Below are 23782 nucleotides of genomic sequence, written 5' to 3'. Positions count from 1 at the left end.
AAGTATAGATTGACATGGCCATTGGAAAAGCAATCTGGCAGCACGGAGGGAGATTTGATTCATATATATTATTTGAGCCAAAATTTATGTTTCTATGTATTTACTCCATAGAAACCTATTAAGGGTTATATGTTAGAATATTCACCTCATCCTTGATTGTGTTAGCAGGCTGCCAATAGTCTGTTACTAGAACATAGATAAAGGATCCATTGGAAGCATACACTGGAGCACTCCACTGCACTGCAGTCAGAATTAATGACTTAGATATACATACAGCCACATGGATACATCTAGAAGCTCAACGTGAAGTGAAAAAAAGGAAGAAACAGAATTTAAGCTATGGCATATTACCATTTATATAAATTAAAATACATAGAGACACAAAATTATATTATGATTATATAAGCCAACTCTGATTGTCATAACAAAATACCACAGAATGCATGACTTAAATAATAGAAATACATTTTCTCAGAGTTTTAGAGACTGCAAGTCTACGATCAGGGTGCCAGCATGGTTGGGTTCTGGTGAGAGCTCTCTTGCTGGCTTGCAGATGGCTGCTGTCTCACATGGGAGGGAGTGAGGAAGCGGGGGAGGGAGGGGGAGAGAGAGAGACAGAGACAGAGAGGGACAGAGAGAGAGGATATCTTCCTCTTATAAGGCTACAGTCCTATTGGATCAGGGCTCCACACTAATAACTTCATTCATCCTTAATTACTTCCTAAAGACGCTATCTCCAGATACAGTCACATTTGGAATTAGGCCTTCAACATATGAATTTGGGGAGGGACATAATTCATTCCACAGCATTCCACCATAAGCCCCCCCTAAATTCATGTCCTTATCCATGCAAAACACAGTTATTCCACCCTAATAGCCCCCAAAGTCTTAACTCATTCAAGCATCGACTCTAAACTCGAAAGTTTTATCTAAATGTCATTGAAGTCAGGTATGTTTGAGATTTGAAGTATGATTCATCCTGAGACAAAATTCCCTCCAGCTGTGAACTGTAAAACCAGACATGTTATGTGCTTCCAAAATACAATGGTAGGCAGGTATAGGATGGATATTCCTGTTCCAAAAGGAAGACATCAGAAGGAAGGAAGGGATGAGAGATCTCAAGCAAGTCCAAAACCTAGCAAGGCAAATACTCTTTGATCTTAATTCTCAAAAATAATCCTCTTTCATTCAATACTTTGCGAGGTCCCCACCTCTGAGGCATAAATGGGGTCATGTTGACCCCCTGAACCTGGAAAGATGGTCCTACTCTTTGAAATGGAGGAAACAGTCTTGCCCCTGAACCTGTGGTAGGAGTGACAGTGACACAATTTGGTACACAGCAATGATTTTTTAGAGATACATACGTAACTGACACATATTAAACAAAGTAGAGTGGGTGTCTGTATAACAGGCAGGAAAATGAGGATGTGAATAGGGGATGAAGAGAAACAAATGTTAAACGAGGATGAGACCTTTCATGAAGCTGTGATAGTAGCATGCAATGAACAGAGAAATAGGATTACTCCATCTTTGTGCACTTGAGAGACAAAGAGGAAAAAATGAATCTAGCTTCCCTCTTTTTCACCTTGTACCTGAATAAGTAGTTACAGCTCATAAGAATTCTCCTTGTTTGACCTTCTGCCATGGAAACTGAGAAAACAACTCCTATGAAATGTTGATGACTTGGCTGGATTTTGACTTTTCCAGATGAGCCTCAGAAACAAGTAAATTTATTTATGGTAAGAAAGAACATCAAAATGTTGATTATTCCAAAAGGAAAAAGAGGCAAAGGGGAGATTCTGGCAACAACTCATTTGGTTATTTGGCAGGAAGTGGTAAAAGCAGTGGGGAAGGGAGAGTAGGGTTTCCATCTGTTGACTGGTTCCTTAGGGTTCTTCTTGCTCTGCATTAAGTCTGTCAGAGGCATATTTAGGTTCTAGTCTCATTGCCGGCCAGGGGTGTCTTATCCTGCCTTACAGTCCTGAGCCTTGGAATGTATCAGTACCACATTAAGCGCTCAGGCGACAACTGACCAGAGCAATTTTCCAAGAAGCCTTAGCCCTGCCAGAAAATACTACAGCTGCAGCATCTGAGCCAGTGTGGGTGGCCTCTAGGATGCCAGAAGACAAGTTTGAATACTCTAGTTTCAAAATAAATGGCCATCTCTGTTGAATTCTAGGCTGGCATCTAGAGTGTATAAATTCTTCTAAAAACAACGAAAAATATCTGTGCTTCTGTTGGCTGGATGGAATTATGTGTGAAAAGTTCTCAGCACAATAATAAAAACTTTTCATACTTTTTTTTTTCCAGATGTAAGGTTCTAATCTTTTATTAATGCTTGGACTTCTAATTTTAGCATTCTAGACTAAGCTCACCATATTTGGGGATTCAGTCTTTTCAATGGCTCTCCTACAATGTGAAAATCTCTTCTTTGTTGGGTCTGAGGAATAAGTTGTATCTTTGTTTCTCATTCTGAGATTAGGACATACTGATTTATTTCTGTGGCTCACAGGGGATTTAGTGTTTATTTCTTTTTTTAATTGCCAGTAAGAGACTAAGCATAAACTGTTTGTTAACTTCTAACAAGAACCATAATGAAGAAGCATTAAACAAGAAGTTTAATAGCATGATATTACTTAGCAGCCATACTTATTTGTGTTTGGGGGCATATAAATGAATGTAAATATTGTTTGCTGAGAAATAAACAATGATACAGAAAAAATAATGAAGTTCCGGACAAGGCACTTTTTCTCCAAAAATCAAATTATAAATTTTCCATGCAGTTTTCTTCGCAGACTGAGAATCATGTGCCAGCCTTTTAGATTTGTGAGCTAACTCTTTAATCTCCTTGCTCCTGAAAAGGAGTTAGAAAACTGTGTGGTAACTGAACCAAGGGTTTGGATGCAACTTGAGCTTCCAATTTTTGCTTGGATTTGAGAATTACAGCAAATTCAGAAAATAAAATGGAGACAATAGAACTGGTTTCAGAAGGAATATGATATGTTTGATTTGGGGCACGTGTAGCTTAAGATGCCTGTAGAATCTTTAGGTGTCATTGTAACTGAGCCAGAGCAACTGGCTGAACAGGATAGAAATGTCGGATAGAATTTCTATTTGGGGAGTCATTGATATTGAGCTATTATTATATGTCAAAGAGTACTGCACATTTATTCATTCATTTTACAGGTGAGGAAACCAACGTCAGAAAGGTTGAATAAACTGAGGTTCCAGAGCTAAGTAAAAGGCAAGCTGGGATTCAAACCCAAACAGTTATTGAGATGTTGTATGGTTATCAATGACCTTGTTGGAACAAAAGAAATCCTAGAGGGACGGAACATATAGAAAGGACTGAATGTTTTTTAGAGTCTACCAACTTATACTTTCTATGGGTATGGAAGCAGTTAATAAGTTTGGAGCCATGGTATGACACGGTTTCAGTTGAAGAGGTATTTTATTGAGCTACTAGAAGAACAAATCTGACTAGTTAAGAAGTATAAGGGCTCCAATATGAATTCCATGCAGTGGGTAATCTTGAAATGCATTATTGGAGAAATTTCCTAAATCAGATTGCTGGGATGATGAAGGTAATTCTGCAACATGAACAATAATGCTTTCTCCATGCTGTTGATAACATTTGTGAGAAATGCACCTTCAACAATCTCACGGGTTCATCAAATTTCCGGATTTAGGTGAATCAGTTTTGGGGCCACACCAGCCCTTTAAATACCTTGGACAAATGGATCCTTCTGTGACAGGTCAACAAATGTCACTTTTCCCATTGCCAGATTTTAGTAGAAATATTTTAAATACCTTGGAGTCTGATATCTCACTTCTACCTCTATATCTTGCAGACCTCCTTCTGCCCACACTAGGGACAGGAAACAAACCTCTGCTCCTCAGACTTTCAGTGTTGTTATTTTAGTTTCCCATTCCTTGGCACCCATGCCAATTCATTTTATGAGAACTGGCTGTACAGTGTCAGTGAGAACTTGATGAGGACCTATATTTGAGCCAATAAATTTTCAAGAGCACTGAAGTTTAGTATTCTCCATTTTGCTTGTTTTCAGATGGGATAGAGACCTCTCACCATCTGAATCCTAGGCAGCAGCCTGGGCAATATTGAGCATTTCAGTGCCAAGCTAAATAAACAAAAGATCTATTTAGATACTATATCTGTTCCAGTTTTAGGAGGAATTGTTACCAATTGTTTTCAATGGTTCTTTATGTTTCTATTGCTGGTAATTATTACTTTTTGCTTACAGACATCTTAATCGTTTCTGCCAGGGATTTGAGAATGAATAGGTCTTCTTAATAATATTTCTTAATGAAATGATACATAAGTAAAAGCCCAATTTAAATCACTGACACGTACAGTAATAGAAACTAAAACTATCAAGATAATAACAGAAATCAAAAGGCACAAAAGCCCCTGGCCTATGTAGCTGAAAAACTCTAGTTTAGTAGTTTCTAATGGATTCACGGTTCTTCAAGTTTATGCTTTTTTTGACCTCATGTTTAATATTTCTACTTCAGTTTTTAATTAAAACAAAAGAATACATACAAAATAAAAAAGCATATTTTAAAGTGGAATAGGAAGAGGTGACTTCTGAAGTGGAATCGGTATTTATCAATTAAGGGCTACGTGGGAAATTCAAGAGTTGGGAATTTAGTAGAGAAATGTACTGTATTCTTGCCAAAATTATGAAGTAGTGATATTGTCTCACTTGCATTCCCTGTAGTTCCTCAAGACAGGTATCCATCCATCCATCCATCCATCCATCCATTATTTTCCAAAACACAGTTATTGTGGGCCTAGTGTATTTCAGGTACTGTTTGAGTGCTGAGAATACAAAGACACAGATTCTTCCCTGCAGGGGGAAGGCAACTGAACCAAAAATTACAGAACAGTATTCTTTAGCTGCCCAGAGTCCCTTGTTTCAAGGTCAGATCCAGGTCTGACTCCCCAGGATAGTAAACCAGGACCTGGATCTTTCCTTTTTGTTCCTATTAACGCTATTTATAAAAGATAAATGATTTTTCTCTCATACGGAACATAAAACTCATTATCTCAAGAGGTGTCACAAGCTAAAAATATAAACAAACTACCCAAAACAAAAAGATTAAAATAAATTCTTGGCTGATAGCTACAATTGACTCCAAATGGAAACTAGGATACCTCTAACTTCTGAAAGTGATGACAAGAACAACCATGTTCTTCCATGTTCCTTTGGAACCACTGTCACCAAGAAAATATGGGGTAGTATGGAAAGGGATGAGAGAAAGAAATAAATGAAGAGTTTCAAGTATAGTTCAACATGCTGGGCTTCCATACTGGGAAACTTAATTGACTTTTTTTTCCAGTTGCGATCTGGGGGCACTTTGAAATTACCATGTCCTTTTTTCTGGAGAGAAAATTATACAAAAAAGAAAATAACAATTTTGAGAAAAATTGGAAGATGGCCTAACTATTGTCTGAATGATACATAGACTTGAGTAATCTCTTAATTAGAGTCTTTATTGCCTCAAGGAAGGGAAACAAAATCTGAACTAAAGGATGAACAAAGGCATGTATTTTAACTGATAAATCTAAATGCAAAATGATAACAACAACATAACCTTTAAAAGATTGCTTCCTTTTAAGGCCGTAAGCTTCATAGTTGGTTGAATATGTGTCCTCTGTTGGTGTACAGCTATGCCATCTTTCCCAGACACATAGACCTCCCAGCACCAGGGTGTACATTCCATCTGACTAGATTGAAAGTGCTAATGGAGGGCTTCCCTGGTGGTGCAGTGGTTGAGAGTCCGCCTGCTGATGCAGGGGACACGGGTTCGTGCCCTGGTCCGGGAAGATCCCACATGCCGCGGAGCGGCTGGGCCTGTGAGCCATGGCCGCTGGGCCTGCGCGTCCGGAGCCTGTGCTCCGCAACGGGAGAGGCCACAACAGTGAGAGGCCCGCGTACCACACACACACAAAAAAAATTAAATTAAATAAATAAAGTGCTAATGGATAAAGCTTCTGGATTTTGGACCTGGCAGGCTATTTTTCATGTTTCCTGATAAAACATTGAAAAACACCTCCAAAGTCTTCCAAAATAGGACATGTGGTAGATGCATTCAATTTTCCACTACACTGCAACCACGATATAATATGATTAGCCATGGCACTGGAGATTGGTTTAATACCATCCCATCCTCTAGCCAATGATATTTTAAAAAAATAAACTTTATGTCCAAACAATTATAAAACTCATGACATGAGACCTATGGATATGATAGTGAAGTCCCAGTGAATTAAGAGTCACTGTGTAATTCCTAAGATTTAAAAAGGGAACTTTTTCCTCTGTGGAGTATAAGAGTACACAATTTGTGGATATGGGCAAACTAATGGATTTAGCAGTTTGCCTTTTTTCCCTTGGTCAAAAATTACTCAAGTTCTGAGTGGAAATAAGAGGCGTCAGCTGTCTCGAGTCCCTGAAACACTGCACATGGCAGCTTCATAACCAGCATAATATATGCATAGCATAGTAGCTTAATGAGCTATCCTGGTTTCCAAATGTTATGTGGGATGCTCAGATAACAAAATACTGTCCAAAATACTGTCCTTTTGGCTTTAATATTTTCTGGACCAGATAAATGTCAGGGTGAACAGGAGAATCAGAATGAAACAAACTTGCATTTCTGCCAAATAGTGAATCAATAATTGTTTGGAAAGAAACCTTTGAAGGCTATTGATTAAAGAGCCAGTAGGGGAACAATGATGTACCACTCATTACACAAATATTTTACCAAACTCTTAAGGGGGCTTCTCAGCCCAGATTCTTCTCCTTTCAGACAAGGCCACCATTTGGGCTTCATTGCACAGTGTTTAATCTCTGTCCTTGAAGTTCACAAATTAACTTGCTCTGTGAATTCCTCCCTGTGACAGCCTCTGGCTGTGTTTTTACTGCCTCAACAGCCACTGGCAGGCAGCTTGTCTCCCACATTCACTACAAAGTAAACAGGAATTTGGTCCCAGGGTAATCAGCTGCTCTCAGCTTAAGAATGTGAGTTATTCATGAGCACAGTGGGCTTGCTTCTGCTTCACCTAGACTGTTTTCACGAGGGAGCACAAGGACAAAAAGAGCTGTGAAGGTTCTGAATCTTGAGGATTATTCTTTGCAAACATGTGATAACCTGTGTTTATTTTCCCCAACATTTGCTAAGCTTCCCCCACCTCTTCTACCATCTTTCATCTCATGGCGATTACCAGAAATTTACCAAGAAAAAGGCCATGAAATGACATATTTCTTTCAGAAATGTAACTGACGCAATAACCACATCTGGGTGTGTTGTTATTTTGGAGAAACAATTTGTTTACACAACTTTTAAAATTAAATCTTCATGAGAACATTGGGGTGAATGCCACCTGAATTTGTGAGCACCTAGATTAATGATAATTCAAAAAAACTAAGAAAGCAATGTAGAAAAAACTTACGGTTTCAAGGATAGGTGTATATATCCTTTGAAATTTGAGTTGGTGAATACTAGACTTAAAGTCTACCCAAAATTAAGAGATTTAAACAAAATTTAAAAAGACAAAAAGAGTTACTCATTTATCACAGTTGGAAGAAGGTAAGAGTTCTAGACTCCTCTAAGATAAGGCCCTTAAAAAGCTTTATTATCTTATCTGAAAGGTGCATACTTTAACACTGGATACCATGCTTTCTAAATTCCGCCATGAATGACACTACAAACAAGACTCTAGTATTTGATATTATAGCCCTAAAGTCTGCTTAGCAGAGACACTAACAATTGTTTGAGGAAAAAGAAAATTTTTAATTCCTTCAGTTTACTCAGAGTCATGCAATGAATGTACAAAAAACAGAATATTAAATATATTATGCACCCTGATTTATTTAAATATTCATTATTATTTGCTGAAAACTTGAATGGAAAGATTTTGTGGTTTTGGAATGTAATTTATAAGAGTATCAATTCCTTCATATTTCAGTTCCCTATCACTGTGTGGTACCATTTCTGTCTTTCTTGGTGATGAGTCTGCCTTTTGATGAGCACTTGCAAATCGTGCAGAAACTTCTGAAACAGACACATGTAGATTTGCAAAGATCTATTTTTATTAGATGTGTGAGATATAATATTAGTTAACTTCAGCATGCCACCTGTAGCTTTTAAACCCAGTATATTCCAAAGATCAAACACTTGCATTCCAGGCACTGGAGCTGTAAAGTTGAATGACGTATGATTTTTGCCCTTAAGGAGTCTTCAGTCCAGCGGAGAATCTCAAAACACAAGCATTAATGATAAAATATAAGTGTAATAAAGAGGAATGTGATCAACTGCCATGGAAATACTGATGAAAAAGCAGTTCATCCTGAAAGGGAGATTGGTGAAGGCGAGTCTTGCAGAGACAGTGATATCTGAGCTTGGCCTTGAAGCGTGTATTGGAGAAGGTGGAGGAGAGACTGGGGAGGGTGCTTCAGGAAGGGGTGCAGCATGGACAGAGGTGTGCAGTGTGAACTTCCGGGTAACGGTGAGAGGAGAGTGGCTGAGGCAAGAGGTCTCCTGTGTGAAGGGTGTCTGTGTACACATGATATAGTTTCAACGTCCTTCTGTAGGCAGGAATCTTCGAAGTCAGTAGCAATAATCAGGTCCAGATGCCATCTGGGGTTTTACATGTGAAGAATCTAAGCATTTGTTAAATGCTTATAAAGCATATACCCATCTGATTTGTATATTTGGATGTGGACTATTGCCACAGTGTTACCAATCTTATTCCTTAAAGATTGAGAAAATTCTTTGTAACTAAAACACTCTGCCTTGGGATATATGGAGAGCAGGAAAAAGCTAACCAGGCTTACAATGTATTTCACTACTACCAGCTTGAGTAAGATTCACCTTCTCTCTTCAGAGCAGCTGCAGGGGCATCAGAAGACCCAGATGTGAGTTCCAGGGTCTTATTGCAGCTGCCAAGCCAGCTATGCTCTCTTTGGCAAACGACTTGACTTCTTTAAGTCTCAATTGCTTTATCTATAAAATGGCAGCGTGGGCGGGGGGAGGGAGATGATTATACCTACTTTTCCCAGAGCCTTATGAAATTAAATGAAATTAAATGATCTAATAGAAGCAAATTTTTTTGAAACCATGAAGTATCACAAAAGTTATGGGGTTATAGTTATACTATCAAAAGCAGAAGTCCTACTGATTATAATCGTACCAGTAATGACAATTATTTAGTAAGGATTTGTTTTGTGCCAGTATTGTTCTAGTTTCTTTACCTGTGTGATCTCATTTAATCCTTATAGCCATCCTATAAGGGAGGTTTTCAGAGAGAAGGAAACTGGTTTTGGCGAGGTTAAGAATTGGTGAGCAATAGAGCCAGAAGCCAGACCCATGCCTTCCTGACTACAAGCCTAGACTCTGTTTTTTGTTTTTTGTTTTTTGTTTGCGGTACGCGGGCCTCTCACTGTTGTGGCCTCTCCCGTTGCAGAGCACAGGCTCCGGACGCGCAGGCTCAGCGGCCATGGCTCACGGGCCCAGCCGCTCCGCGGCATGTGGGATCTTCCCGGACCGGGGCACGAACCCGTGTCCCCTGCATCGGCAGGCAGACTCCCAAACACTGTGCCACCAGGGAAGCCCAAGCCTAGACTCCTCCGTCAGTCTTTGCAAAATTTTTGCTTCTTCCTTTAAAGTCTAGGCAACTGACAAGAGATCAGCAACAAATGATAATTTCAGAGTTACTAGGCTAAAGTTTATCAGTGTTTCTTCTTACTATCTGAATTAGAAATCTAGAGATGGAAATAAAAAATGTGATCCCTTGCCCTTTATTCCAGATAAGAACACGAGCTCTTATTGTTGACTACAAACATAATATGCTGTGAGTTTTTGTTGCCAAAATACAACTCAAGGAAGAATATAACATGGGAGTCAAGTTTTCAGGGAGGCAAAAACATACAAGTTTTAAAGTTATGTTCTCCATTTTTTTTTTTGGTCCTTTAAAGACAACGTTGCTCAAGAATAGTGGAGCACACAGAGAACCTGGGATGCTCTTTCCAATCCCCTATAGCAAAATCTGAAGATCCATCTTCCCTTAAAGAGTGAGTAAAAAGTTTGTCACTTTCAGATCCATGAGGAAACTAAAAAAGGTACAGCTATCATTCCACAATGTTGCTGAGCATTCAAAGATGTTATATAGATTGAGTTTTTACTCCAAGAGTGGTGAAGCTTTAAAAAGGGCTGGAATATAATGTTATATATTTGATATAGATACATTAGAAACCCTGGCTTGGTTTAATTAGCAGGGTTCAGTGAAACCCAGTATCTGTTCTTTGTTGATGCAAGGCTTGTTGCATCTCCTGGACATTATCTCAGTGGCTTCTAACTCATCTTTCTCTAAATGGGTGTTGGTACTCTAGCAATGACCCTGGGGACTGGAACAGACTCAGGTCTCAACCGTCCATGGTCTCTGCTCCTGGCAGTAGATGGCAGAATTGAGCTTGGCTTTTGTGATTCTTTCTTACATGTCCTCATTGGTGAAGTTGAAGTCGTCTCAAGCTACTCCCTAAAATAACTTTATTTTTTAATCAAAAGAAATTCAATTTGTCTCTTTTAGTCTACTGGAATCTCATATATCGCATACTGTATAATGCCTTTAAAAAAAAGCTTATAGTAACTCTGGGGCATCTCTACCTCATTGAGAGTTTATCTACTCTAAAAGGGATACCACCTTCATTGCTGTCCTTTTTCTTCTATCTAATTTAATCAAAATTTTCTATTTACTTCCCATTCTTTTAGTAAATCTTAAAATCAACATTATATTATTTTCTTCATGTCCTTCAAGTCACTCAAACAACTCGACCAGTCTTAAGACTCTAAGAACTTCTGCCTCCATAGCATGTGAGAACTAAAGCATACTCTATCAAAGGAAGCAGAATCCTCTTTGGATGTAAGTGTGGGTTTTGAGAAAGCTAGTGTTGCAAAGAACTGATGACTTGAAGCCAAGGAGAGACCCTGAGGACAAACTATAGGAGTTGAGTGAGGAAGAATAAATGGAACTTTGTGAAAACAGGAATCTGAAAGCAGGACATTATGGTCAAGGGTGAGAGTGCCACGGAAAAAGCCAGAAGTCATTTGACTCAATTTTGTTAGGAAAGGCTGGAATGCAGAAAATAAATATTTTAGAAAATCTTCCTTTGGGGTAGTAGAGGGAAGTGACCAAAAACTGTGTGTCCTGCAAGAGCAAAAACCAGCTGAAAGAATACCTCCATGAGAACTTCTTGAGACCACAAGGGGTTTTGCTGGGCTTAATAATCAATGTAAATTCTAGAGAGACTGTGTAAGAGGATACTTACTATTTACTTTAACAATTAGTAGAATTAACAGAAGGCTCTTAAATTGGTGTAGGGGTAAAACAATGGGTAGAAATAAACTGCAAAAGACCTATCTTGAATCAAACTAAAATAAACAGTCAATTGGTTTAGTTATACCTATATAGGTAATATACACCCTATATTTCTTCATGCCAGTAGAAAATATGAGCTTTGCCGTTTATCTGTCTGATGAAACATTATATGGAAAACCCCATGTGGGAAGGGTACTTGGGGAAGCAAATAGGTGTAAGGCCCAGGTATCAAGGTGGGGATAGTCAAAGAACTAGAAAACTTTTGTTATAAGACTGTGCAAGGCCTATTTCTTCACAAAACTTAATATGACAAAATCCAAGATTATCACTTGGATTATTCCATTGCCTTCCTTCTCTTCCTTTCTTCCTTCCTCTCTCTCTTTCTTTCTCTAACAAAAAAAAAAAGAAAGGAAGGAAAAAAGAGAATAAAGGCTGTGAGAAAGAGAATGTTAGGTCCATGAACACTATTTTAAATGCCATTTCTTAGTATCAGTTTCCCATGTTAATTGACTAGCCTGTCATTGGCAAGGGAATAATAGTCATTTTCCTAAACCTAAATTTAACAATACCTGATAACTCAGTACTTGCTGACAGGAACCAAAGTAAACAAGAGATGCCCATAGCTCTGTTGCTATTTCTACCCTACTGAATTCATTCGGATATGGAGGAAGAATGTGATGTGATTGGAAAAGAATTTGTTCCTCAATGAGAGGTTAATCCATGATCTGTGATTTTTAATCCTCTGAATAAAGCCTATAAAATAATTTGGAAATAATAAATGTTAGAAAAGGAAAAAATTGATCTAAGTTAAGGGGTACCCCACTATTTCTTTTAGAGAGAGAAAAATCAGTACAGATATGTTTTCTTGGAGCCCTGAAAAATTAGTTCAGGGTTCTCAATCTTTGCTGCCCATTAGAGTTACCTGGAAAGTTTTTAAAAGATATTGATGCATGGGCATATTTAATCCATCCAGGGGAAGGCCTAGGCAGTACATTTTTCTGAGCTCCGAAAGTGATTCTGAGTTGGGAGTCATTTGTGGCTGGAGTGAAGGATACTTGTTAAAGTATGGCACAAGATGAGATTGGAGAGAAACTTGTGCATCAGGTTAGGAAATCTGTATTTATCCTACAGATAATGGGCAGTGATTGAGGGTACTATAGGCAGAGAATAGCCGTAGTTTTGTGAGTTTCTGAAGATCGTTACCCTTTTGGTGGTGTGGATAATGAATGGATTGGCATTGGGAGCACTGGGGAGCAGGCTTCAAGGGTTGCCCTCATATTCTATGATCTTGAGATTTGCATGTTTGCCCTCATTCCAGCAAATTTTTAAAATTTAATTTAATTTTTAAAAAATTTTTATTAGAGTAGAGTTGATTTACAATGTTGTGTTAGTTTCAGGTGTACAGCAAACTGTTATCAGTTATACATATACCTATATCCACTCTTTTTTAGATTCTTTTCCCATGTAGGTCATTGCAGAGTATTGAGTAGAGGTCCCTGTGCTATACAGTAGGTCATTATTAGTTACCTATTTTGTATATATTAGTATGTATTTGTCAATCCCAATCTCCCAATTATTCCCCCTCCCCCTACTTTCCCCTGGTAACCATGTTTGTTTTCTATATCTGTGACTCTATTTCTGTTTTGTAAATAAATTCATTTATACTATTTTTTAGAATCCACATATAACTGATATCACATGATATTCGTCTATACCCCGTCTGACTTATTTCACTCAGTATGACAATCTCTAGGTCCATCCATGTTGCTGCAAATGACATTATTTTGTTCTTTTTTTCTTTTTTTTTTTTTTTTGCGGTACGCGGGCCTCTCACTGTTGTGGCCTCTCCTGTTGTGGAGCACAGGCTCCGGACGTGCAGGCTCAGCAGCCATGAGAGATGCCCATAGCTCTGTTGCTATTTCTACCGCTCTGCGGCACGTGGGATCTTCCCAGACCGGGGCACGAACCCGTGTCCCCTGCATCGGCAGGCGGACTCTCAACCACTGTGCCACCAGGGACGCCCTATTTTGTTCTTTTTATGGCTGAGTAATATTCCATTGTATATGTATATATATATATACCACATGTTTTTAAATTTTTGATTCTGTTTTCTTTTTCAAATTCAGTCAGTCTTGTTAACATGCCCTCATGTGGTAGCTCCTTGGATGATGCTTTTGTTCTAGTCAAGACTTTCTCCAGATTATGCTTTTAAAGTTGTTCCCTAAAAATCAACAATTGTTAGATAATAAACTTAAAGGCTTAAGTCTCTAAGCGTTTTTAGTTTTGAATATATAGACTTAGGTTACTCCTTTGGAAACATGTTTCTCTTTCAAACAGCCTGGAATTGTGGATTCCTCTTGAGAAAAAAAGACATAATTTTCATTTTACTATTAGGAAATTTATGGCTCATAAATTGGAGAATCAAACAGCATTGATTTGAACAAACACAAGTTGAAATGAGAATCACCTTTAAAAAAATTATTATTTTCCATTTTCTTAATTTAAGCCTCAAGAGACTCTTCATTGTCTGGACCAGGGACTTCCTTAAGGAGTACTGATTTAGTAGTGGTTTAATGCATATGCCAAAAAAAATTATAAAAGCCTTTGAAGTGTGCAAAAATATTACTAGGTATTTTTTTCAATAGAATGCTGTGCTTTGTCTTAGTGTATGCTCCAGAGTTATCTGATTCTTTAAGGGTCTGTGTCTTTCCTTGTCTTTGACTTTTTTACAACTCCGTAATTGGAAGAAAGCTGATAGCAATGTGAATAATTTCCATCTGCCCTGTAAAAGAGTCATGTTTGGAATCTATAATGTATTTCAGCAGTCCTAATCACCTATTGTGTCAGACATCCCCAAAACCACTCTCAGGCTTGGTGATTCACTAGAAGGACTTACAGGACCCAGAAAAAAACCCTTATATTCATGGTTATGGTTTGTTATAGTGAATGACTACAGATGAGAATCAGCAAAAGGAAAGAGTGGATAGGGCAGAGTCCAGGACAAACTAGGCACAAACTTCTAGGGCTTTCAACCTGGGAAGCTCAGCTAAGCCTTAGAGTCCAGGATTTTTACTGAGGATCAGTTATGTAGGCATGTAGTATGCAAGTGACTGATATTAGCTACACCATCTCCATGCCCCAGAGTTCAGACTAATGCAGTGCGGTCCAAAGCCTCAGACGGGAAAAACCATTCTTAGCAGGCAGGATATTCCAAGGACTCAGAGGTCATCTCCCAGGTGTCAGCAGAAAACCAGTCCTTTCTTTGGAATGTGCGGGGTTAAGTAACCAAACCTGCTGAGTCAATCCTTTCCTGGTCATACCACACATACATACTAAAGAAACGTGTGTGTGTGTTATGTGTGTGTGTGTGTTCTTTAGATTCCCCATTGAACTGGCTGTTGTTGTTGACTTCACCTTACTAGTTAGTTCCCTCATTAGTGGGCTAAATAAAGTCTGTGATGCATTTATGTTTACATTAATTGTCGTAATTTTACCCTTTAAAATTAATCCTTTAACAAATACGTGAGCATAAAAATCACTAATGTTTTTGTTTTTGCTTGCATGTTTTGTCTTCCTCCCTCCCTCCCTCCCTTCCTTCCTTTCTTCCCTCCTTCTTTCCTTCCATTCATCCTTCCATCCTCCTTCCTTCCTCTTCCTTTCTTTTCCCCTCTTCCTCTTTCTCCATAAATGTACGTATATATGCCAGTAGGAACATATGGAAACACTGAAACTTAGTATAAGCCCTATTTCACATTTTCCTGACCAACATGAGAAGTTACCTGTCACTAATCAATCACTCTGCACATCTATACTGAATTATAGTTTAGAGAGGACCTTCATAGATGCTGCCTCATCTGTCTTTCCCTCCATCCTATTGTGGCAGGCAGGTATTAGGTCTCATTTTTCAGAAAATGAGACTGAGCTCAGAGTTACAAGGTGACTTGTCCAAAGTTTCATTACTGATAAATGGCTTGACTTTTGCTTACAGATCTAGAATCACGTACATAACAGCCCACTGGTTTCTACTTGAATGTGTTGCAGGCAACACAGACTTAATGTGCAGAACTGAAACTTTCATCTTACTCTGTTCCCTTCCTCAATTTCTTCCTGCTCCAGTTTTGAATCATTCAGTAAATCCAAGCCTGGTAGCATTCCTGACTCCCCCTTCCTTTTTTCTCATGTCTCGTATCCAACTTATCACCAAATCCTCTGGATTATGACTTTAAAACATATCTCCAATCTATCCTTTTCTTTCCATCTCTACTGTGTCCACTCTAGTTTGACACCAGGTCCTCTTGCCTTTAATCCTATTTCCACATGCCATCCAGAGTGATCATTCATTAAAAATAACTTTCATGGGCTTCCCTGGTTGAGAGTCCGCCTGCAGATGCAGGGGACACGGGTTCGTGCCCCGGTCCGGGAAGATCCCACATGCCCCGGAGCGGCTGGGCCCGTGAGCCAGGGCCACTGAGCCTCCGCGTCCGGAGCCTGTGCTCCGCAACGGGAGAGGCCACAACAGAGGCCCGCGTACCGAAAAAAAAAAAAAAAAAAAAAAAACTTTCATTATTGTACTTAAAATCCTTCAATGCCACAATAACTTACTTTCTAGCATGTCCACAAGTCTCTGTATGATCTGGACCTGTTTGCTTCTCCAGCCTCCATGCTGCTTCTTGCCAACCACGTTCTAGCCCCATGAACCTCTCTGTGGCTCAGACATGCCAAACTTGTTCTGCTTTAGAGCGTTCACTATGTTGTTTTCTCTGATACCCTTCCCCCAGCTCTTTATTGCTCAGTTGCCTGGCTAACTCACGCACATCCTTTAGTTTAAATGTCACGTGCTCCAGAGAAGCTTTCCCTAAACCCTCCAATTCAGTGTATGTAAGTCCTCCTGCATTTTCTAATTATACCCTGTTCTTTTCCTTCTGGTACTTATCATAATTGTAATAAATATGGTTTTTCATGTCCTGCTAGCTCACAAAGGCAATGATTATGTCTGTTTCACTATACCCCAGCAACTACAGAGTCAGAAAAGGGTTTGGCATACAGTAGGCACTTAATACATGTTTTGTGACAGAACGAAAGCAAAGCAAATCCCAGAACCAAAGCTTCTAATTCTGAATCAGGGACTTTTCCCTGATGCTACATTGCCTCTGTTGGGAGCCCTCTTCACATTTTTACAATATCCTTTTCAGTTTCACGCCTACAAATTTATTTTTTCATTACCCAAGTAAAACATGATTAATTCTTTTATTATTAATTTTTTAAATTAATTTTTATTGGAGTATAGTTGCTTTACAATGTTGTGTTAGTTTCTACTGTACAGCAAAATGAATCAGCTATACTTACACATTTATCCCCTCTTTTTGGATTTCCTTCCCTTTTAGGTTATCACAGTGCATGAGTTCACTGTGCTATACAGCATGTTCTCATTAGTTGTCTATTGTATACAGAGTATCAATAGTGTATATGTGTCAATCCCAATCTCCCACTTCCTCCCACCCACCCCCCCTTCCCCCTTGGTATCCATACATTTGTTCTCTATGTCTGTATATCGTTAGTTTTTTTCAAGTGTTGCATTAAAGGTTTGAAAATACTGTGCCCTGAGGGGTGGTTAAGTCAGTGAAAGGAATCTGAGGCTCTTATTCTTAAGGCATTAAATCCTACTCCATATTGGCCATTTCTATTCTCCATATCAGCTCCCCAGCTCATTCTGTTTGCTTCTTTTATTGCCTCAATCAAGTCTATACTTTTCAAAGACCTGCCAGTTGGCCTTTCCACCAGGATCCACACAACTCAACTTTCTTCTTTTCAAATTACTTTTGAGGTTGAAGGGAACTATTTTTTTCCTCTAACCCATGTTGCATTACATAATTTAGAAACATGAGTGATGCAGAGAGTAGCTCACCATGTGGAGAAGCCACTCGGTAGTAGTCAGAGCTACACTTACTGAAGCGAGGCTGTGGAGCACATGAGGCACACACCATTTCCAACCCTCACAATAGCCTTGGAATAGAGGTACTATTCTTTCCATTTGTGTTAGTTATCTATTGCTGTGTAACACCCCCCCCAAAAAAAAACCTGTAGAAGCTTAAAACAACACATGTTTATTTAATCCATAGTTTCTGTGGGTCAGAGATGCAGGCTTAGCTCGGCCCTATGCTTCAGGGTCCCTCACAAAGCTGCGCTCAAGGAGTTGGCTGACGTTGTAGCCATCCAAGGATCAGCCAGGGGAGGGTGTACTCCCACACTTCCAGGAGATCGTGTTTCTACCTCACATGGCTGTTGACAGGCCTCAGATCTTCACTGGCTATTGATCCTAACAGAGGGAGAAAGGAGAGAGGAAGACGGAATATGAATATGGGAGCACCTAACCTTGCAACTGATATCTGATCGCTTTTGCTATATGCTATATTCTAGTCATTAGATGCAATACACTAGGTTCAACCAACCCATAAAGGGAGGGGACTACACAAGGGTGTGAATACCAGGAGGCCATCACTGGGAGCTATCTTAGAGCCTGCCTATCGTACCATTGTACAGAAAGAAAGAAAAGAGACACAGATAAATTAATTAATGATGCGACTGGGATTCACACCCAAGTCTGTCTGATTCTGAATCCACATTCTTTCCACCACATTTTGTAGTTTTATGATGTTCAACAAATGATTGTTGCTGAAATGATTCTAACATCACAAACCGGTGCCCTAAAATAACGAGGTATTTTCCACACCCATAGACTAAACTACTAATCTTGGCCATTCCTTTAACAATAGCCTACAATTGTTCTGAAAAATGTCTGATTAGATCATCAGTATAGTAGAAAATCATGTGCAGCAATGCAGAGAGTGCAACCTAAAAGCACTGGGCTGTGACATGCCTGAAAGACATATCTAATTACTACTGTAAAATCATAGGAATGTTGGTGCGGCTTCTATCTAGATAAATGGTAATTTAGTGAAAGAGTTATTGGCCCAAGTATTCAAGTAGCTAATGATTCCACAAGTTCCTGCTTGGTGGGAGATAAATCTACTAGAGAATGTCTCCTAGAAGATTATTTCTTTTATTTCCATTTTCTTCTGTTCAATTTTTGAGTACTCTTCATTGTGCATTTTCTGTACCCCAAGTTTGGAGATAACTAATAAAGAAAACTCACTCTTGCATAATTCCTTCTTACTTTAAAAAAAAATCTTTATTAGATTCACTCAGGTAGACAAAAGGTCAATTTGGGGGGACTTCCCTGGTGGTGCAGTGGTTAAGACTCCATGCTCCCAATGCAGGGGGTCTGGGTTCAATCCCTGGTCGGGGAACTAAGATCCCACGTCCTGCAACTAAACCCATGTGCCGCAACTACTGAGCTCATGTGTCGTAGAGCCCACCACAACTAGAGAAGCCCTCGTGCCACAATGAAGAACCAGTGCAGCCAAAATAAAAATAAATAAGTAAATAAATTTATAAAAAAATAAAACTATGTGCATGTATACCTTACACATATATACATAAATATTAGACAAAGGTCAGAAAGAATAAAGTAGTAAGGGTGATTATCTAAAAATACATGAATCAATAAAAGCTTTTGGGTGCTGACCACCAGAGGGAACATGGAATGACAGGCAACCTTATCACCACCCCTCCTCTGTCCTGAACTTTTGTTTCTCTAACATTCTGCCTCTACACTCCCAGAGGCTCTGAGATGCAGGAGTTGCCAGGCTCTTCTTCCCAGAAGTATTTATGGCTTGAACTCCAGATATTAATAGACTTTAAATCTTGGGCGTTTCCTGGTGGTCCAGTGGTTAGGACTTGGTGCTTTCACTGCTGTGGCCCAGGTTCAATTCCTAGTCAGTCAGGGAACTAAGATACTGCAAGCTGCATGGCCAAAAAAAAAAAGACTTTAAATCCTAACTGTAAAGGTTATTCTTCATATCATAAAGCTAGTCCATAGCTGTAGATTTATGCCTGGCTATAAGAAGGACTTGCTGAAACAAAATGGACATGATATTGTTTAATGTCAACTACATGGTCTCTAATTGTCTTGTAAATTTAAGCATTTTTTCATTTTTTAGGATCTAGGGATAAGAATCTTAGTAAATTGACATTTTGTATGTATACTTTTTCCTAACTCTTTTAGAATAAAAATGCAGCTTGGTCCTCATAATAACCCTTCAAAATTCTCCTCTCAGTGTCAAACTGCAAAGAACTAGCTCTTATCAGATCCACTGAATGGTCTCTAGATTATAGAAAGAGAAGAAAGGGCAAGGATTCCATGCTAATCTCCTATTCAGATCTCATCTGGAAGAGATAGCTTAAGTGTAAGTGAAAAGAAAATTAGTGCCTTTTTTTCTGATAAGTGTCAAAGTACATGAACTCTTTGTTAGCAATAAAGACCAGGGAAACAAGATAACCATCACCAGCTTGATGGCAGGTAACAGCCCTGTGTAATTTGGCTTTCTTTGAATTTTCTTTTTACCTAACCGCTTTAAAAAGCACTCCGGCAACTGTGCAACTGAATTGCCAGTGCCTTTTTATCTTGGATGAGAATGACTTCGTCTGATTCACGTGACAGTCAGGAATAATGAAGGAACACGCTAAGCATACTTAACTCCCATGAGAGCACTTTACCAAATAGCTCTACAGGTCATGATTAAGTTGGGGCAAGAGAACATCTTTTCTTTCTCTGCTCAGTGATACATTCAGTGGTATATGAGGTACGGTTGTATTATGGGCAGTGGGGCTTGTAGAATTCTCAGTATTGGCCCTAATATAATTTAATCACCAAAAGTACAGAACTCCCTTACTGACTAGAGTTCTTAAAAGACCCAAGCAATTCTGGAAGAACTGGTGTCTGGTCTATCCATCTGAAGGCACACATACATGTTGATGAGTGAATGAGAAGCACAGGTATTGTGTTAGTATTATGTTTACATCCCTCACTGAAACTACCCTAATGGCATCAAAGAATTTTAGAACCGGAAGGGAGTTTAGACATATAGTCAAAAATGGTCATGTTCATAAATAGATCATCTAATTAATCCCAGAGTGTTTAGGTGAGCCTGTCAGTCTGCTGATTAATGGTAGAGCCCAGTTGGACTCAGTAGGATTCTTAGTTACTGGTAGTGAAGCAAACTTTGAATGATTTAGGCAGAAAAGAAATTTATCTAGAAGATATTGAGTGGTTCACAACATCTCCAGGAAGGCTGGAGAACCAGAATCAGAAGAGGTTGGGAGGAGGGGATGCTGGGCAGTGGACAGTATCACATTTCCCAAGCAGCCCTGCAAGGTTGTGCCGCAGCTGTGGCTGACCTCTGGACCTGCGTGGTATATCATGCTGGTGGCACTGCCTCCCTTGGAAACTGGATTTCAGTTGGGGTTCATCTGCCACCAACATGGTAGAACCTCCAGGGTCTCAACTTGTCAGGGTCACAGCTCGTCAGGGTCATGATGTCCCAGTTTGAAATGTGATTGGGGGATTGTGTTTACCAGGGGCTTGGGGAAGTGAGTATCTAGCTTTATACAAAGGGACTCATATAAAGCTTTAAATATATGAGGGAGGTTTAGACGATTGGAGACCAAAAAACTGACAATGTCCACTATATCAGATGTCTTGTGTTACAGTTCACCAGAGCATATTAAGGTCCACTCCATAGTCTTATAATAGTTAATTCAGTACAATTTATGGAACAGTTAGAGTGTCCTGAGCCTACAACCATGAATTAGGCAATTTCTGTCTTTCAGGGTTTCACAGGTAGTCAGACCTGTACGGTCATAAATTACAGTGTAGTAGGAAGAATATATTAATGCAGTGTCTTAGTCTGTTCCAGTTGCTATAACAGAATACCCTAAACTGGGTGGCTTGTACAACAAACATTTATTCTTCACAGTTCTTAAGGCTGGGAAATCCAAGATCAAGATGCAGGGTCTGCTTCCATGTTCATAGACAGCATCTTCTCACTGTGTCCTCACAAGGCAGGAGGGGACTAGGAACTCTGGAGTCTCTTTTGTAAGGGCAATAATCCCATTCATGAAGGCTCCACTCAATATCTCCCAAAGGCTCTACCTCCTAAAATCATCATATTGGGGGTTAGAATTTAACAGATGTATTTGGCAGGGGACACACGCATTCAGTCTATAGCATACAGGTATGAGCAAAATGTCTCAAGAAAAGAACTTCTCCCTAATCTAGTAAATAGACAATATTCTTCCTTTTATCCAAGAAATTAAGTAATTCTAAATAATTTTGCAGGTTAAAATAAATTATATATATCTGCTATAATTATATTTGTCTGCTTGGTGGTAGTTTAGAAGTTCTTCTGACTAAAAGCACTCAGAGAGACAGATTATGTTGTATCCTTATTGGAAGTAAATTTCTTATTTTTTCTCTACACAGAACAAACTTCACTACTTTTTTTTTTCTCTTCTTGTCCAATGAACATTTAAAAAATCAAAATACTGGCTTGTACTGAATTTTAATTGGTTTCAAAATATTATAAATTTCACTTTATTTTCATTTTGAAATTCAATAATAAAGCTCAAAAGCAAATTTTATTTCTTTGCTTTTCTATACAAAAAGGTATACGTAATAAAGTTTTCATCAGTTGTGGTCTTTGCTCAGACATTCTTATTCGAAACAGTTTAGAAATAAGATCAGATGTGTTTTTAATACACAGAAAGGAAAACCATTTTATTTACTCAAGACTGACACATGAGAAAATTGTGAAGGGAAGTTTGTTTTCAGGGTCACTGCTCCTGTCCCCGCCATCCCCATGCCCTTGGAAAGCTTTTTTCTCCCACCAGTGCTTCTCCCCAGTGCCCTGTGTCCTGAACTTGACCACGGTTCCAGGGGTTTCTCTCCTACACAGAGGTCGCTGCTGTTGCTACCTTTTTTTTTTTTTTAACATCTTTATTGGAGTATAACTGCTTTACAATGGTGTGTCAGTTTCTGCTTTATAACAAAGTGAATCAGCTATATGTATACATATATCCCCATATCTCTTCCCACTTGCATCTCCCTCCCACCCTCCCTATCCCACCCCTCTAGGTGGTCACAAAGCACCGAGCTGATCTCCCTGTGCTATGTGGCTGCTTCCCACTAACTAGCTATTTTACATTTGGTAGTGTATATATGTCCATGCTACTATTTGTAGTGAGGTGGATGGACCTAGAGTCTGTCATACAGAGTGAAGTAAGTCAGAAAGAGAAAAACAAATACCGTATGCTAACACATATATATGGAATCTAAAAAAAAAAAATGGTTCTGATGAACCTAGTTTCAGGACCAGTATAAAGACGCAGACAGAGAATGGGCTTGAGGACACGGGGAGGGGGAAGGGTAAGCCACTACCATTGTTTTTACTTAACAAATTCCATATTTTCTGTTCTGAATTGGGCTTAAGGTGGTATTTTGCTGAGCTGATTAAACATACTAATTTTGTAATGAATGGAAAGCGTGGCAGAGGGGCACTTCTTAAAGTAATTACGCTCAATATTCTTTCTTCTGCCTTCTGATAATAACAGTTACCGCTTACTGAATGTTTTTGACAGACTGCCAGAACCTTTAAAAATTCTTACACCAACCTCTATGGAAAAATAGTATCATTGTGTTGCCATTGTACAGAATCATGAATGTTACATGACTCCTTTAAAATCACACTGTTGTTGCTGGGTTTTCAGTCTAGATCAGTATGAAATCAAAGCAATATATTTCCTTTAAAGGGTAATATTCTGAGAACTGTTTTGCTTTTCCTCAAATTCAAGGTTATTTATAATAAACTTTTCAATGTCTGTATATTCTTTTTTCTTTCCTTGAGTTTTAAGTATCCCCTGTTTCATTTTTTTTCAGTAGAACTCTTTCTATTCAGTTGCTTCTTGTCTGTAATTCCTTCCCTAGTTATATGTAATAGTAAATGATGAGCCAAATTTGAAGTAGCCATTGGCAGATCAATCTAGTTTTTGTAAATATACAGGGGCCCACGTGTCTGGGATGCCAAAAAAATCCCCCAAACAGCAAAAAAATCCTGGCCTTTGCAATAAGTACTAAGAAGGTAGGCTGTGTATCAGTTTCCCAGGGCTGCCGTAACAAATTACTACGAACTGGGTGGCTTAGAACAACAGATATTAATTCTCTCAGAATTCTGGAGGCTAGAGGTTTGAAATCGAGATGTCCCCAGGGCTGTGCTCCCTCTGAGGGCTCTAGGGGAGAATCCTTCCTTGCTTCTTCCTAGCTTCTGGGGGGTGCAGGCAATCCTTGGTCTTCCTTGGCTTGCAGGTACATCACTGCAATCTCTGCCTCCATTGTCGCATAGCCCTGTGTGGGTCTGTCATTGTGTCTCTTCTCCTTATAAGGACATGAGTCACATTGGATTAAGGGCCCACCCTACTCTAGTAGGACCT

The sequence above is a fragment of the Orcinus orca genome, chromosome 1 (genome assembly GCF_937001465.1).
Source record: "Orcinus orca chromosome 1, mOrcOrc1.1, whole genome shotgun sequence".
Taxonomy (NCBI): Eukaryota; Metazoa; Chordata; class Mammalia; order Artiodactyla; family Delphinidae; genus Orcinus; species Orcinus orca.
The sequence above is the reverse complement of the archived record's forward strand: the minus strand, read 5'-3'. Positions refer to the sequence as shown.